Genomic DNA, 13610 nt, shown 5'->3' with positions numbered 1-13610 from the left:
TTATTGGGTTATTTTATAAAAAAATTCTTTAATGCCCAATAACCAACAATTTATTTAAAAAGTGAGAATTGCTTGTATCTTGTACTCAATATTAGCTTTTGGCTCAGGGGAATAAAATAATTTGATATTTTAAACCCCGCATCTTCAACTGGGGCTTACATAATATATAGCTACCTCAAATTGTTGTTTTTCCGAGAGCAGTTTTTTAGAAATATTTTTTTTTAAATTAACGTTGAGAAGACCATGATAATTTATAGGCGTCGACCATGCCTATAAATTAATGCATTTTGATATTTAATTATGTTTTAATTAGATTGGGATTTTGTTTATATTTTAATTAAAACCTTTTCATTTTACTTTACTTTTTCTATTTGTTAAAATAACAAGTACCTACTGCTTATTGCCTTTTCCCAAAAGTTTTTTTCAGCACTTTTCATCAAAACATTATTTGACCTTTATATGTATCTAAAAATATATGTATCATTTTGACTTATCCCTTATTTAAATATTTTTTACAGGTTCCATCGATGGGTTCATATGTTCTAAAGGTACTAATCTTTTAGAACCTATCAGCCAAACTCGCGGTAGAAAATATCTTAGAGATGAGAAATCTAATGGAAAGTAAGAAATGGAAAGATATTCCAGAAAATACCTCATCTGATATGGAAATATTTGTTGCTATAATAGAAAATTCCAACAATCAAATAGATATTGAAAAAGTACCATTTCAAATTGTACCTAATGCCTCAAGGAAATAGGAAACTGCTAAGAAACGTGAGTATACTTACATATGTATACATTTATCATACCTATTTTATATAAGTCATTTATTATTATCATTATTATTTTATTTATTTACTCCTCACTAGTTCTTTTTCGTTTTTTTTAATGCCAATTTTATTGATATTCCTTTAAACAAATGCATTAATTGAATATTTAACAATTATGTTTTTATGTCTTGAAAAAAGGAATTTAAAAGTTTAAATGTTCATCGTTCCAATGAGTTGACACCAAAGGCCAAAAAATTATATACCAAATTAACATCTTGGAGGAGTGAACTATATGGAATGGAAAAAGAAAATAAATTACAAAGACAGAAGTCATTTATTATTATTATTATTGTTATTATTATTATTATTATTATTATTATTATTATTATTATTATTATTATTATTATTATTATTATTATTATTATTATTATTATTATTATTATTATTATTATTATTATTATTATTATTATTATTATTATTATTATTATTATTATTATTATTATTATTATTATTATTATTATTATTATTATTTTATGGATTTACTCCTCACTAGTTCTTTTTCATTTTTTTTAATGCCAATTTTATTGATATTCCTTTAAACAAATGCATTAATTGAATATTTAAACATTATGTTTTTAGGTCTTGAAAAAAGGAATTTAAAAGTTTAAATGTTCATCGTTCCATTGAGTTGACACCAAAGGCCAAAAAATGATATACCAAATTAACATCTTGGAGGAGTGAACTATTTGGAATGGAAAAAGAAAATAAATTACAAAGACAGAATAGGTATTGCCGAAAAACATGTCAATTCCCCAGATTTTGAAAACCTCTTAAAACATAATTATAGTCCTACTTATAAGTTCATTAAGTGCCAAGTTACCAATTAAAAAAAGTTACCGCAAACTAGAAGGTACACTATGGAAAAGGCAATAAATCTATCTACTCTTAGATGAAACTCTTCAAGAGTTTAACCGCAAGAACCAGGAAGAAAACAATTTTGGATTTTTAGTAAATGAGCAAGAATTAGTCCCATTGTTTGACGTCCCGCATTTATTTAAGGGCATAAGAAATAACCTTTTAAACAAAAATTTACATTTTGTTCAAAAAGGGTAAACGAAAATTGCTAAATGGGACCATATTACAACTTGTAGAATGATAAGAGTAAAAAATTAACAGACCAGCATATTATTATGAAAGTAAAATGCTGTACCCAAGTGTTTAGCCACACTGTTAGAGTTCTGATGAAAAGAATTTCTCACTAGGGTAAGAAAATTAATTATTAATTATTCATATATCAATACAATCATATACAAGACAACTGTAATCTACCACATGAAGCCGAAGACACTGCGGACCTAATTCTTTTTCTTGACAATTTATTTGATAGCCTTAATGTCAAAACCAGATCAGCACAATGCAAGCCACTTAAGAGGATAGTAACTCACAAATCCAAACATGAGGAATTTTGGCGCAGTGCTTCACCTATAGTAAAAACCATGCAGTTTCATTGCCTTAAAAAGAACAAGTTTGTTAATATACGCACTCATAAAAATTTTCAATTTACGTTAAATGGTTTCTTGCAACTAAGAAGGATTCTATTAAATGTCTTTAACTTTAAATTTATTTTCAGTGCTTCATTCAATCAGGATCCGCTGGGAAATTTTTTTTAGTTCATTCGCAGCCATGGTGTTAGAAACAATAATCCAAATGTAAGTCACTTCACAACATCTTTCAAGACATTATTAGTTGATAATTTTTTGGCTGCACACTCTCCTGCATCTAACTGTATTAAACATTCTTGTGAAGAATCTTTAGACGACTTAAGATGTTTCTTAATAAATGAGGTGGAACCTGATATAATGCCTTTGGAAAATATTGATTCCATTGAGATAGTAGAAGTTCCTAAGGAAATACATTTAAACAGACAAACTAAGTAAACTTCGAATATAATAGTTTATATAAACGGCTATATTGCAAATGTTCTTTTTAAGGGAAAACCTAATTTTTGTCTTATTTGCAAAAACAACTTATTATATCGCGATGGATGATGAGGTACTCGAGTGTAGACAATATGGCACATTTAGTCAAACCTCATAATTTTTTAAATTACCTAATATCCATATCTCTTGGAATATTATCTTATTTGATTCCAAGGAATTGTATATCGACCCTATTAAAGTTCTAACTCATCAAAAATACTTATCTCGACAAAAGCAAAGAAGTCAAAAACCGTATTAAAAAATTTTGAACATACATAGGATTAAGTGGAGTAGCTGTAGGCTAGACTTCTAATATTATAGTGTTTTATTTGTTTATTCAATTTTTATTGCATTTATAGACTATGCATTTATTAGATTATACAACTTAATAAAGACGGCTTATTATTATAAATGCAAAAGATCTATTTTCATATATTTATGTTCTGCATTTATGCATACTTAACTTTCTTATTTTAAATTGACCAAATTGTATATTATTATTATACTAGTTTTTAATTCTATGTAATTATCAGCCTGGATAAAATAATGTATATTTTTATATCTACGTCACCAATAATAAATTATTATTCGTGAAATCACAGAAACCGTACATGTATCAGAGACAATAACTCTTTTTTTGCTGCGTGTATGTTTTGTCTATTTGGCATAGACATAATGCAAAATAGACAATACATACAAAAGGTCGCCAAGAAATGATGAGTCGAAAATTCACCTCCGAAATGTAATAATATTTCTTCAGGTGACCTGAATATTGATTGAAATATTATAGGAAAATTAATTAGTATAATTAGTATGTTCATTTATCAATATTTGGTGAAGGGGTCGGGATATATTTTTACAGGCATCTCTGCTAGTTCGGATCGCATCCACCGTTTTTGTGGCCTTTTGTTCCGCAGAACTTTATTCAGAGGTTTGTCTTCTATCCTTGGTCTGTTTTCTGTGGACTAGCGGTTGACGGTTACGATTGTCGATTGCCGTTGAGCAGAGGACCAATGGGAGCTCAGCTCGCTCTGGTTGCCTGTTCGGTCGCCAGTTTAGCCGCGCATCTATTTCCAACCATCCAGTTTCTAATTGAAGCCAATAGCGAGCAGCATAGAGATCACGAGATCAAGTGATAAACATTAAACTTAACCTTCAAATTATTCAATGTTTAGTTCAAAAACATAGAAATTTGTGATAGAAATCAAGAAATAAATTATTTCTTACACGAGTAGGAGTCTAAAAAATGCCACCAAAACTTAAATCATGGACTTTAGATAACGAATTTAACCTAATCAATAAGGTCAAAAACAGACCTCTTTTGTGGGACGTGACTTTGGCCGAATATCGTCGAAACGATTTAAAAGAAGTTCACTGGAAGGAGATAGCCAGTGTATTGGGTCCCGGTTTTACCGGTAAGTTTTGCTACACATAGGTTTAAAGTTTAGTCTTTATCAATACATAGTGAGTGGCGAGAAGAGCAATCATATGATTGCTCTTCTCGGGTGAGTGTTTACACATGTCAGTATTAAAAAAAGCTTAAAACATTCAATCACAGAACAATATTCAATAAAAAGAAATTTTTAAGCTTTATAATAATTATTAATGTCAATTTTATTAGTGTTTCGCATAGTTCAAGTAAAAAATAAATAATCACTGTTTTTCACAAAGTGAATTTAATATTCAGAAAGTGTTTTCCATTTAAAGAGGTTATTATTATTAGATTTTTAGGCTGGGATTCAAGTAGGCAGGTTTATTCTTAATTTATTAATCAATTTTGGTTACAGGGCCAATTGTAAAAAAAAGATACCTACATATGCGAGATATCTTCATGGATAACTACAGGAAAGTAAAAGAGTTTAAGCGTAGTGGAAATGGGACTGATAGTGTTTATATCCCCAAGTGCACTTTTTACCACTCCCTTTCATTTTTACTGAAAGTAGCACATCAAAGTGTAAGCATATCAACAATGTAACCCATATGCTTTACTGCAGCCACTACATCCAGCTTGGAAGCTCGGAGTAACATTTCAAGCAATGTCATTGCATACTTTGATGAAAACATGCAGGTGAGATAATGTGATATTTGTTTTGCAACATGTTGATTGAAGTGGGATTTTAATATTTTTTTTGTTTACAGAGGTTCGTGGCAACTCCTAAAGATCAATCGTCATCTCCTTTTCCGTTGAACATTACAACTGCGGAAAGCTCGAGTGCTGCAGAACCGCTGGCTTTATAGTAGCTCATATGGTAATTCTAGTGACCGCAATTCTGGTATTGTTCCTTCTCCATTTCCGTCACCATCGTCACATTTAGAAATGAGAGAAAGTATGTTTAACAAAAGGGGGGGGGTCAAAAGACGAAAAGGGACCGTCACTGAGGACCTAGTAAAAAAAATTGCATCAGAGCCTGCAAATATTATACCAAATGAAGATTCAGCAGATAAGTTTAGTGCATTTGTGGCATCAAAATTGCGAGAAATGAAGCCAAACAGACGAAACGCCGTTGAGGCTAAAATAGTACAAGCTCTTTACGAAGAAGATAGTAATATATATGATATACAATAAAAAAGTATTTATCACTTGCTTTCATTAATTTTACCATATACAAATTCATTTTAAAAATGCAAATCTCACTAGCTTAAATCCATCTAATTAAATACAGATCCTAAGTTGATATGAAATATAAATATACAAATATGGCTACGTAAATACATATTTTTTAAAATAAGTAAAATACAGTTATTATTAAGAGGTCTAATTAACAGCTATTTCAAAATTGTTGTAATTTTTTATGTATATTAAAGTTAGGTTTTTTTTTAATTTTAAAAAGTTAAAAGGTTTTAAAGAATTTTTTTCAATTTTTTTAAAGAATATTCTAAATATTTGTTGTGTGTTGTATGTATTTAGTGTGTAAAAATGTGCTCTTTAGTCTCTTCTTTTTATATTCTTTCTCACCCTACTACCAATACAGTTTACAATAAAATTGAGTCTACCAAATCAAATTACATCACTTATATAATGATAATAATTATAATATAGCTGTTCTTATATATTATACACACATAAACCAATTAATAAATCTAACGAATTATCCTATCTTGCCAGGATACTGCACCAATAGTATTAAAATATTCGCACTATCTCTAAGCTGCAGGGCATTATTTGCATGTCTATTGCCCCCTTGATGAGCGACATTCACTATTGCATATGCATGGTCTTCTCTCCACTCACCTGGCTGCACTGCACACATCCATGGAGTTCATCTTCTGTGTCGAAACGATAGAGGTGTGTACATACTTTGACCCACAACTCGGTTTCTCAGCCAGTATGTAAACAAATTGTAGCTAAAATAATAACAGCATCATCTGGATTATACCGGATTGATGCTTTGTATATTTGGAACCTAGCACCCAAAACTCCAAATGCATTTTCGGAGCATCTTCTTGCCCTTGAAAGTTTGAAAAAATCCAAACAATTTTACTGTTTAATTTTTATTTTTGTAAAAAACTCTTTTACAGTGTGTTTGATTTAGTCTATACCTGTAATTACATTTTCTATGTATTTGTAATTTTATTATCATTAAAATCCTGGTAATTATTCCGTCCATCCCTGGACTACTATCTGATTTTAATGATGATATAAGTTCCTTGACTGACACTAGTTTTATAAACATAGACAAGTTGGGACTTTGGTTTGCAAGAAGTTAAAATTAGTTCAATTAATGAATTTATAAAGGTAATGAAAAGAATAGGTCCCATTATATTCCTTTAAGGAACGCCGATTTTAATTATTTCTGGGAAACTTAAGTTGTTATTTACTTTAGTGTATTGCTTTTTTGAGGATAAATAAGTTTCAACGGGCACTTTTATTTCTTGCTCTAGTTCTGTACAGACATCCACAAAGTATTTGTTGCAAATGTTTGACATCACCATTGAGGATCATTAAAAGGTTAGTCTTGTTCATCCTTAATAACCAATGTATTGCTTGTTTGCCCTTGGCTCCACCGGTTATATTATTTATGATTTTATATACTTTTTTCATATCATTCTTGTTTGTATTTATTTTTCTATTTACTATTTAGTTTTTATAAAATGTATACTTTGTTATATTTATTACTTTATTTAAATGATTTCTACAAGCTATGTAATTCATGATCGTAATGTTTTGAAGATTCTTCTATCCCTGTACGTGTTTAATATTGTGTGGTCAATCGTGAGGCAATCAATCCTCTTGTTATCCATTCCTTCACTTTTTTTGTGTTTTTAAACACTTCTATTCTCTCAGATGCCTTCATAGTTTTTTGTTTCAAGTTTTTTAACAAAAATATATGGTAGCGTCTTCAGAGTTCTGAATTTCTGTAACCTCCAGTCATAGCTTATGAAGTTTAATGTTAATAATTCCAAGTCACTAATTTTTCTTTTGGTATATTTATCTTGTTTATTTGTGAAAAGAGAATTTTGAAGGTTATGTTGGGATATATTGAACATAATTGGATAGTGATCGTACGACACAAGTATGTAATATATAAGAATTTATTTGTTTTGTTGTTGGAATGGATGTAAGCAGGAGTCTGTCATATCTAGTTGTTAGTTTAATATAAGGCAAAAAAAACACAATTTGACGTGGGACAGAGATATTCATTTACTGTACTGCTATTTACGTCCTTTAAGTCAGTATTTATATCCCCTGTAAAGATTTCTATATTATTTTGCAATTTGCCGTCAAAAAACATTATCAGCGCATCATTACTATTAAAATCCCCTCCATTATAGTATGTGCTATAACCTTTAATATTAAAATATTCAGAAGATGTTAATTGAAAACAATAATACAATACAATTACAATATAATACAAAATTAAAAGTATTACAAAATAATACAAGTAAAAATAAACACATCACAATAATTCAATTTCAAGTAATAATTTATCAACATTTTCTTGGTGAATCTTGATGAAAACTAGTTATTACTTAGACCGTAAAATCAATAAATTGATTTAAGATTTCCATAAATAAGTAAAAGAAAGAAAAACAGAAAGTGGCTCTCATAGAAAGCTGAGAAACAATTTTTGTCAGACCTTGATTTAGTTCTTGTAGATATTAAAATGAATAATTTTTGGTGAGGTTTATAATTAGATTTCTTTTGAAATTTGCTAATAAGGTTTTGAGTTTCCCATTTTCACTTATTATAAATCAGAATCTTAATTAATAACTGTAAAAATTTATCAATATGTCTATGATAGGTTTAGTATATTTATTTTTATTTTATCTAATTATATTTTATAAATTGTATTATAAATATTACAAATTAATTTTGAATTCAATAAATGATTTTATTGTTTTGACATAAATTTAAAAAATAGTTTGATGATCATATTAGAAAAAATACATTATTTAATTTAGTAATTTTTATGAATTTTAAATATTTCTTTCTTATCGCTTATTTCTGACCTATACTTTTTTTAAAAATGTTCCCAATTGTGTAACATTTCGTTTTCTCTATTAACAATGAAAAGAGTTTGTCAAATATTCAAGTAAAACAATGACTGATGAAGGATTTAATTAAATGTGATGCAGTGAGGATTTTTTTTTACTATTTTTGAATAAGTACTTCAGTTGAGCTAAAATAATTAAGACCAAATTTACAAAAAATAAGAACTTAAATCTGAATTACTTTAAACAATCCATGGACGATCAATAAATCTACTACCTTAATTGACTGGAATAAGTATAATTCATTCTTTATAAAAGTACCTCTGAGGTACTGATCTAATACTCAATTACACAGTTTTAAATTTGCTTTTGTAAACCTTAATTTTTTATATTTTTTTAAATCAAATTAGATCAGAAAATATTTTCGCATATCCATTATTTTAAGCAGTGTGTTCCCCATCAAAAAAATCTCCATATTTCCACGGGTTTGAATCCCCTCATAATCCACTCATCCACTTTGATTTAGAACCTGAGATTTAAAGTAACTTAAATTATTGTTTTTGTTTTTTTTTATTATGAAGTCCTTTATAAACAACACTTAATATATATATTATGCAAGCGAAGCAGCTTTTAACTACGCTACTAAAGAAAATTAATTAAAGTTAATCACCCAAAATGTCCAGAAAAAATTAAATAAATAAAAAATTAAATCTTTCGAAGTAGACCTGTCGAAAACATAGATATCAGCTCAAAGCGCCCGAGTTTTCAGGGCCGATGATGCAAAGCAGGCAGACAGTGCATAAGGTTGCACATAAGGTTCCACATCTCAAATATTCAATCAACGATATTAGGTAGAATCATTGTTCCGGAACATTCGCCAACTGTCTACGTTCTTTCTGTGTTCCGAGGAGATGCCGCAAGGTGGACTAGATCTAAAAGACCGTAATTTTTGAAAGAGTTCTTCATATTCAGATATTTAATTATTGTATATTTACCAATATAGTACCAAATACACAATGTAGCTGTAGTAGTGCTGATATATTTAGAGCCTAGAATAAAAATACGCATAGCGTTTTGGTAGTGCTAGATTTCTCGAAAGCGTTTAACAGCGTTAAGCATGGTTTGTTGTATGCAAAGATTAAATACTAGGGTTTCAATATTGACATTTCAATTTTACTTTATAATAGCGCTATGTTTTAGAGATTTCTAATAGGCTACCGATAAACCTAATTGATCTATCATTACAAAGTTTTAATATAAATTTTCAAAAATATTTACTAACTTTGCAACTTAATGGGAAATTATTTTTAAGTAAGGCTTTATGATAATTTAACTAGTTGAAAATATTATATAAGAATAATAGATGTTCTGTAAGCTTCTGAATAAATTTAGTAATATTATTTTAAGGCCAGCTTTGGGAGCGCGGTCGGTATACACCTGTCTAGCAGTCGTGTGGCCCTGGGTTCGAGTTCCATAGTCATTTGTAAGTATTTGATTTAGTTTATAACTCGTGACTAAATGTGCTCAGCACAAGGTTAATAAAAAAAAATTTAATCAAATGTTTCAACTTATGATACAGATCTTATTTTATGATATAGGTGTATGAGTGGTTCAGAGAACTAATAAAATTAAACTGCGCTAGTTTTCTTCATTTAATTTTTTTTGCTCCGTAAAAAATTTGGATTAAAATTAAAAGGCATCAATAAATTTAACCATTTAATAAAATCAATATAAAATTATTCCAAAGCGGTAAAGACAACATGGGGTTAGAATTACAATTTCCACTGAGAGTAATCTAGAATCGTCTTTTTCAAAGAAAAAAAATACTGCTAAAATGAAATATAGAATAATGCATTGATCGCATTTAGCCATAACATCTTTATAATTTTGTGCCGCTGCAATTTATTACCTACATAGCAACAACACTTGCATATTATCATATATTTGCAGCTAATTTAACATTATTGACTTGACGTATACAAGTTTTATACAAATGTTTTACCTTTTAATGTTATTGTGTAAAAAAAAATGGAAAAAGGTCTGTCGCCTCGGCGCTCCTTCAAAACCAACTTTAGAATAACTTTCCGAGCTACAAAAGGCAGATTCTCCAAATAAGGACACAAAACACTTACTCATGTCGCGATGCGAAGACAAACTCGAGCACGTGCCCATAATATTTGGCAAAGTATATATGAATAAAACATTTTGCGAATTAAAACAACTGATTTTGTTTTTGCTCATTTAGGTCTACGTGCTTCTGCTAGTGAATTTTTCTGCAATGAATTTAACGCATCAATTTAAAAGCATTTACAATTTTAGAGACTGATCAAAGATTGTATGCTTAGGTCTCAGACATTTATTCATATTTCTCAGTCATATTCTGTTTGAACCACACATTTATTTAATTTAGTCTATTAGTTTCTTTCTTAATTAATGACGCAATTGGATCGAAGTTCCGGAAATATAAAACCACAATCAATTTATTTTCATTTTGATAAGTTAACCTTAAAAACAGTGTGGTGCACGTTAACATTTATAACATATATCAAGCGGACTTCCAACGAGTACGAAATCTAAAGGATCCCAATGCATATGTATAAATGCCATCTAAAACTTTGCTTTTTATTTATTGTGAATTAAAAAAAAATCTGATTTCATTAAGTCGTTAAGAATATGATTTTTCTAAACCCTCATATCTTGTTTTTTTGTTAACTAAATCTGTTGTGTTTTTAAATAATAATAAGCCCACTAACTCAATTAATTAATCATTGCATTAAAGTAGGGGTATTTCCATCTGTACTCAATTTCTAAAGTTATTCCTATTTACAAAAAAGCTCCAAGAGACACAGTAAACAATTATAGACCAAGATTCTGATTTTTTTCTGCTGGGAAAAGTGATATCTTGCACTTTGACCGCATGTGACGCTAGTTGCATTTATGTGATAGCGAAAAATCAGTACTTAGATATGTAATCTTAGGAAGTAAATTTTTTCCTCAAATCTTAATTTTTTGTGTTAGTTGGTACCTGGCCACCGGCGTATATCACTTCACTTTTTTTAGAGCTCTACGATACATCGCTCTTAATTCCGCCTGTCATTTTTCACATCCTTCACTAGCAGAAAAGTTTGCACTTTTGAAGCACCTTGTATAAACTGTGGTACCTGATATACCTAATTTCGTTCTTTTTTTAGGGACTTGGTGACAGAAACAGTTTTAAAACAATAGTAGAAGTAATGTGCAAAAATCTTTAGTGATGTCCACACCAACCAAAGCAATGTAGAAAAGTAGCAAAAAACAATTTAATTCACTTTGGAATTTCCACAACTGCATAGTTGCCTTAGACGGTAAAGGATAAAGGCAGTTATAGAAAAAATAGTGATGGTGGAAATTTCTCATGGTCGTGTGGTAGTATGCAATAGGTTAAAGACCCTTAAAAGTAGTTTTTAAAAAAATCTGCGATGGCTTATTGTTTCTATGCAAAAATCATAAAGGAAGTAAGTGTTAATGTAAGGTTATTGCCTCTAGCCTATAAGGAGGTCGATTAATTATGATAGCATAAGTAAGTTAGCTATCGAACAAAAGGTTATTATACTTGAATGGAAATAATATAGTTTTGGTTTTAGTAGAGAATGTGTGTTTTAATTTGAGTACGTTCCATTCGAACAATATATTCTAATGTCCGCAAACTAAGAATATTATATGGCGACCCTGCCAGCCGCACGTGCTTAAGTTAAGTTTTATAGTGGTAGCACAATGCCTACAGTTCCAAGTTCCATCACAGAATAAAAAGGCTACTAGCTAGAAAGTTTGCTATTTGTTGTTCCATTTGAAAAGAGTCCAGTTTCCCTGAAAAGAAAGTTAAAAACGATACTTAAAATGGGTAAAACACAATCCAAGGAAGAAGTTATAATAGCCCAAAGTGGAAATAGCAGCGGCGTTACTGCTGATGTACGTAATGGCGTATCGGCAATGGAAGTTTTGGAGTTGGTTGGTGGTACAGTCGTAGTAATCTGTATCCTTTGGTACTGCTGTCGTCGGGCAAAGAAAACCCTAGAGACTAAAATAAGACGTGAAATTACGCGAAGTCAAGAACTAGTTTAATGAACTAAGCAGAACCTCAGTGAGTAGTGAGTGAGTAGTGAGTTTAGTAGTTAGTGAGTTTTAGTGTTAAGTGGATAAATATGGAGAAGTCTATAGTTATGGATTCTAGTAGAATGGTCTATATGGAGGTTAAAGAGTAAGAGCAGATTAAATGTTTTAGTAGTATATACGCTTATTTTTATATATTTTTTCCTCAAGTAATTATCAATGGTTAGCGAATTTAAAGAATTATTAGGAAATATTGTACAGTTAAGACGTAATATTAGAAAAGAACCTCAAGGACGTAGAGAAAATATTGAGTGCGTAAATAAATTTCTTAATGAATTAAAAAACTTGATGATCAATTTAATGAGTTAAAAATTAATTTTGACAAATCTGAACACCAGGACGATGTGTTTAAGTTAGCTAGTAAATTTGTTAAAGAAATTACTTTAAATATTAATGAGTGTAAGGAAGTTTTGTTAGGAAGAGTAGAAATCATTAATGCATTAAAATTAAATATACGAGTAACTACAGAAGTGGTCGAAAAGAGTAGTGTTACAGGCGAAAAATCAGTGACCAAAATGACAGACACTTTTGACATAAAAACAGCAGCATCCACATTACCTAACATGGATAGATCGGAAGATTCCACCAAACAGCTAATTGATGCAATTGAGATGTATAGCGAAATGCTAGGTAATGAGGGTAAAGCTGGTACTTATCAAATATGTGCTTAAGGTAAAATTAACACAAAATGCTAAAATACGCTTGGAACCAACCTATAACACTATCGAAAAGTTAATTTATGATATGAAAAAACACCTTCTTACGAAAAAATCATCGGCTGCTCTTGCAACCCAATTATTTAACTCAAAACAAGGTCATGAAAGTATTGATGATTATGGGCGTAATATAGAAAAATTAATGATTGATTTAACCATCTCACAAGCTGACAATAATAATTCGTTACAAATTCTTAGGTCGGTAAATGAAAAACACACTATAAATGCTTTTACGAATGGCTTGCGAGACAGTAATTTAAAAACCATAATAAAAGCTAGAAATTACGAGAATCTAAAAGACGCTATAACAGGAGCAAAAGATGAAGAAGTTGCAAATTTTTCGAGTGTCCCTTCGTCCAATCTATTTTATTCTCGTGGTCGTACCCAATATTTTCGTGGAAATACTAATATTAATAGGGGTAGATTTAATAGTTCTTTTAGGAGTAGACAAGGTGCAAGGCACTTTACTCCGGGAAATAATAGATTATTATTATAATAGATTAGGGAAATAATAAATTATTATGCAAACCGAAATTATCAAACTAACCAGCGAGCAATAAATC

General features: G+C 29.9%; 1 long non-coding RNA gene across 2 annotated transcripts; it reads left to right on the top strand.

The window, feature by feature from the left end:
- The first annotated feature begins 532 nt into the window (after positions 1–532).
- Positions 533–5436, top strand: LOC126742098 (uncharacterized). Of its 2 annotated transcripts, XR_007662486.1 has the most exons (5): positions 533–774; positions 1410–2033; positions 2401–4164; positions 4537–4817; positions 4889–5436. It is a non-coding gene; the product is annotated as an uncharacterized LOC126742098 (long non-coding RNA). The 2 variants fall into 2 exon arrangements; XR_007662485.1 differs by having other exon boundaries at positions 1410–4164.
- The last annotated feature ends 8174 nt before the right edge of the window (positions 5437–13610 follow it).

Source organism: Anthonomus grandis, chromosome 11, assembly GCF_022605725.1.
Source record: "Anthonomus grandis grandis chromosome 11, icAntGran1.3, whole genome shotgun sequence".
Taxonomy (NCBI): domain Eukaryota; kingdom Metazoa; phylum Arthropoda; class Insecta; order Coleoptera; family Curculionidae; genus Anthonomus; species Anthonomus grandis.
This window is presented reverse-complemented; position numbering and strand designations above follow the sequence as displayed.